The sequence below is a fragment of the Salmo salar genome, chromosome ssa03, assembly GCF_905237065.1.
Source record: "Salmo salar chromosome ssa03, Ssal_v3.1, whole genome shotgun sequence".
Taxonomy (NCBI): domain Eukaryota; kingdom Metazoa; phylum Chordata; class Actinopteri; order Salmoniformes; family Salmonidae; genus Salmo; species Salmo salar.
In genome coordinates, this window is record NC_059444.1 from 100,664,405 (window position 1) to 100,670,064 (window position 5,660).

Here is a 5,660-nt window from a genome sequence, read left to right on the forward strand (position 1 = left end):
ATGAGGTTATCCATGCTAGGCTATAGCTGGGTATATACCTGGCTCTGAGTGATGAGGTTATCCATGCTAGGCTACAGCTGGGTATATACCTGGCTCTGAGTGATGAGGTTATCCATGCTAGGCTGGGTATATACCTGGCTCTGAGTGATGAGGTTATCCATGCTAGGCTATAGCTGGGTATTTACCTGGCTCTGAGTGATGAGTTTATCCATGCTAGGCTACAGCTGGGTATATACCTGGCTCTGAGTGATGAGGTTAGCCATGCTAGGCTGGGTATATTCCTGGCTCTGAGTGATGAGTTTACCCATGCTAGGCTATAGCTGGGTATATACCTGGCTCTGAGTGATGAGGTTACCCATGCTAGGCTATAGCTGGGTATATACCTGGCCTGAGTGATGAGGTTATCCATGCTAGGCTATAGCTGGGTATATACCTGGCTCTGAGTGATGAGGTTATCCATGCTAGGCTACAGCTGGGTATATACCTGGCTCTGAGTGATGAGGTTATCCATGCTAGGCTATAGCTGGGTATATACCTGGCTCTGAGTGATGAGGTTATCCATGCTAGGCTGGGTATATACCTGGCTCTGAGTGATGAGGTTATCCATGCTAGGCTATAGCTGGGTATATACCTGGCTCTGAGTGATGAGGTTACCCATGCTAGGCTATAGCTGGGTATATACCTGGCTCTGAGTGATGAGGTTACCCATGCTAGGCTGGGTATATACCTGGCTCTGAGTGATGAGGTTATCCATGCTAGGCTGGGTATATACCTGGCTCTGAGTGATGAGGTTATCCATGCTAGGCTATAGCTGGGTATATACCTGGCTCTGAGTGATGAGGTTATCCATGCTAGGCTATAGCTGGGTATATACCTGGCTCTGAGTGATGAGGGTATCCATGCTAGGCTGGGTATATACCTGGCTCTGAGTGATGAGGTTAACCATGCTAGGCTATAGCTGGGTATATACCTGGCTCTGAGTGATGAGGTTATCCATGCTAGGCTGGGTATATACCTGGCTCTGAGTGATGAGGTTACCCATGCTAGGCTATAGCTGGGTATATACCTGGCTCTGAGTGATGAGGTTACCCATGCGAGGCTGTAGCTGGGTATATACCTGGCTCTGAGTGATGAGGTTAACCATGCTAGGCTGGGTGATATACCTGGCTCTGAGTGATGAGGTTATCCATGCGAGGCTATAGCTGGGTATTTACCTGGCTCTGAGTGATGAGGTTATCCATGCTAGGCTATAGCTGGGTATATACCTGGCTCTGAGTGATGAGGTTATCCATGCTAGGCTGGGTATATACCTGGCTCTGAGTGATGAGGTTATCCATGCTAGGCTGGGTATATACCTGGCTCTGAGTGATGAGGTTACCCAGCGAGGCTGTAGCTGGGTATATACCTGGCTCTGAGTGATGAGGTTAACCATGCTAGGCTGGGTATATACCTGGCTCTGAGTGATGAGGTTATCCATGCGAGGCTATAGCTGGGTATTTACCTGGCTCTGAGTGATGAGGTTATCCATGCGAGGCTATAGCTGGGTATATACCTGGCTCTGAGTGATGAGGTTATCCATGCTAGGCTATAGCTGGGTATATACCTGTCTCTGAGTGATGAGGTTATCCATGCTAGGCTGGGTATATACCTGGCTCTGAGTGATGAGGTTATCCATGCTAGGATGGGTATATACCTGGCTCTGAGTGATGAGGTTACCCCAAGCTAGGCTATAGCTGGGTATATACCTGGCTCTGAGTGATGAGGTTATCCATGCTAGGCTATAGCTGGGTATATACCTGGCTCTGAGTGATGAGGTTATCCATGCTAGGCTATAGCTGGGTATATACCTGGCTCTGAGTGATGAGGTTACCCATGCTAGGCTGGGTATATACCTGGCTCTGAGTGATGAGGTTATCCATGCTAGGCTATAGCTGGGTATATACCTGGCTCTGAGTGATGAGGTTATCCATGCTAGGCTATAGCTGGGTATATACCTGGCTCTGAGTGATGAGGTTATCCATGCTAGGCTATAGCTGGGTATATACCTGGCTCTGAGTGATGAGGTTATCCATGCTAGGCTATAGCTGGGTATATACCTGGCTCTGAGTGATGAGGTTACCCATGCTAGGCTATAGCAGGGTATATACCTGGCTCTGAGTGATGAGGTTCCCCATTCTGGGCTGGGTATATACCTGACTCTGAGTGATGAGGTTACCCATGCTAGGCTGGGTATATACCTGGCTCTGAGTGATGAGGTTACCCATGCTAGGCTATAGCTGGGTATATACCTGGCTCTGAGTGATGAGGTTACCCATGCTAGGCTGGATATTTACCTGGCACTGAGTGATGAGGTTACCCATGCTAGGCTGGGTATATACCTGGCTCTGAGTGATGAGGTTATCCATGCTAGGCTATAGCTGGGTATATACCTGGCTCTGAGTGATGAGAATATCCATGCTAGGCTATAGCTGGGTATATACCTGGCTCTGAGTGATGGGGTTATCCATGCTAGGCTATAGCTGGGTATATACCTGGCTCTGAGTGATGAGAATATCCATGCTAGGCTATAGCTGGGTATATACCTGGCTCTGAGTGATGAGGTTATCCATGCTAGGCTATAGCTGGGTATATACCTGGCTCTGAGTGATGAGGTTATCCATGCAAGGCTATAGTTGGGTATATAACTGGCTCTGAGTGATGAGGTTATCCATGCTAGGCTATAGCTGGGTATATACCTGGCTCTGAGTGATGAGGTTATCCATGCTAGGCTATAGCTGGGTAGATACCTGGCTCTGAGTGATGAGGTTATCCATGCTAGGCTATAGCTGCGTGTGTACAGTCCTACCTGGAAGATGGCTATCCATGCTAGGCTATAGCTGTGTGTGTACAGTCCTACCTGGAAGATAGCTATCCATGCTAGGCTATAGCTGTGTGTGTACAGTCCTACCTGGAAGATGGCTATCCATGCTAGGCTATAGCTGTGTGTGTACAGTCCTACCTGGAAGATAGCTATCCATGCTAGGCTATAGCTGTGTGTGTACAGTCCTACCTGGAAGATGGCTATCCATGCTAGGCTATAGCTGTGTGTGTACAGTCCTACCTGGAAGATAGCTATCCATGCTAGGCTATAGCTGTGTGTGTACAGTCCTACCTGGAAGATGGCTATCCATGCTAGGCTATAGCTGTGTGTGTACAGTCCTACCTGGAAGATAGCTATCCATGCTAGGCTATAGCTGTGTGTGTACAGTCCTACCTGGAAGATAGCTATCCATGCTAGGCTATAGCTGTGTGTGTACAGTCCTACCTGGAAGATGGCTATCCAGGCGTAGGCTATGTTGTCAAAGTTCACCGCTCCTTTGTGAGGGTTGACGTTGCCGGGCCGACAGACGTTATAGTACTGGTTCCAGTTCACACAGCTCGTCTCTTGCCCCGCCTTCCCGCCGAGAGAGGGCGCGGGCAGTGAGCACTCAGCCTCCCTCGCTGTAGGGCGGGACGTCATGGCAACGCAACATTCCGTTCTCGAATTGCTGAGCAGATGAAGGGGTCCTCCTCTCCCCTCCTCCGGCTGGTAGTACACACTTAACGACAGGTTATAGAGCCTACATAGGGAAGACAGAGGTTATAGAGACTACATAGACATACATTCATACATACATACATACATACAGAGGTTATAGAGCCTATATTGGAAGACAGGTTATATAGACTACATAGAAAGATAGAGGTTATAGAGACTACATAGACATGCATACATACATACATACATACACACATACATACATACATACATACATACATACATACATACATACATACATACATACATGAGGTTATAGAGCCTATATTGGAAGACAGCTATATAGACTACATAGAAAGATAGATGTTAAAGAGCCTGCATAGGGGAAACATGCAAAGGTTATTCGAAGCTACACAGGAAGACAAAGGTTATAGGGCCTACTAGGAAAACAGATGTTATAGAGCCCATATAGAAAACAGAGGTTATAGAGCCTATTATAAGAGCAAGAGTCAGAGGTTATGAAAAGCCTATATAGCACACACAGAGGTTGATAGAGCCTATATAGGGAACATCACAAGAGTGGTTATGGGCCGAGGTATATGGGCACACAGAGTTATCGCAGGCCTATATAAAGGGAACAGCAAACAAACAGAAAAAGGTTATAGACCATATAGGGAGACAAGGTTATAGTATATGGGGGCAGAGGTTATACATATAGGAAAACAGAGGTTATAGAAAAGCCTATAATATGCACACAGTTATAGAAGCCTATATAGAGGCAGAGGTTATGGAACGCCAAATATAGGAAAGGCAGAGGATAAGCTGCATGGAAGACAAGGTTATAGAGCCTATATGGGGAGACCAGAGGTTATAGAGCCATATAGGAAGACAGAGGGTTTATAGAGCCTACATAGGAAACAGTTATAGAGCGGTATATAGGAAGACAGAGGTTATAAAGAGCCTATAGAGAAACAGGGTTATAGCCTATATAAGGAAACAAGAGGTTATAAAGAGCCTATATAGAGACGACAGAACACGGTTATCCACAGACCTATATAGGGGAAACAGGTTATAGAGCCTATATAGGAAACACAGGCTTATAGAGCCTACATAGGAAACAGGGGTTATAGAGCCTACATGGGAAACAGAGGTTATAGAGCCTATATAGGAAGACGAGGTTATAGAGCCTACATAGGAAGACACGGTTATAATACATGGAAGACAGAAAGTTATAACCTACCATACGGGAAACAGGTTATAAGAGCCTAATATAGGAAGACAGAGAGATATAGATATATAGAGTAAGACAAGATTATAAGAGCCTACATAGAAACAGAGGTTATAGAGCCTATATAGGGAGACAGAGGTTGTACCTATATAGGAGACGAGGTTATAGAGCCTACATAGGAGACAGAGGTTATAGAGCCTATATAGGAAGACAGGAGTTATAGAGCCTATATAGGAGACAGAGGTTATAGAGCCTATAGTGGGGGGACAGAGGTTATAAGAGCCTATATAGGAAGACAGAGTTATAGAGCCTATATAGGGAGACAGAGGGTTATAGAGCCTATATGGGAGACAGAGGTTATAGAGCCTATATAGGAAGACAGAGGGGTTATAGAGCCTACATAGGAAGACAGAGGTTATAGAGCCTATATAGGGGAGACAGAGGTTATAGGAGCCTATATGGGAAGACTTGAGGTTATAGGAGACCTACATTAGGAAGACAGGTTATAGAGCCTATAGGAAGACAGGTTATAGAGCTTATATAGGAGACAAAGATGTATAGAGTCGGTCAGTGCTTAGGTTTTAAGTGACATTTAGCGCGAATGCCAGGACTAAACACACACACACACACACACACACACACACACACACACACAAAACAACACACACACACACACACACACACACACACACACACACACACACACACACGCTTAATTTGTAAATCGGGAGGTGAAAAAGAAAATTTCTAATTTACATAATAAAGCTATTCATATCCTCACATTACGTAGGGCATAGAGACAGTATATCAAATCAAATCAAATCGAGTAGTAGAAATGCACAAGGTGCACACATGAGGAAATGATTTTCAGTAGCCTAGGGTTCGGAAACATTTTCAGTAGCTCGTAGGGTTCGG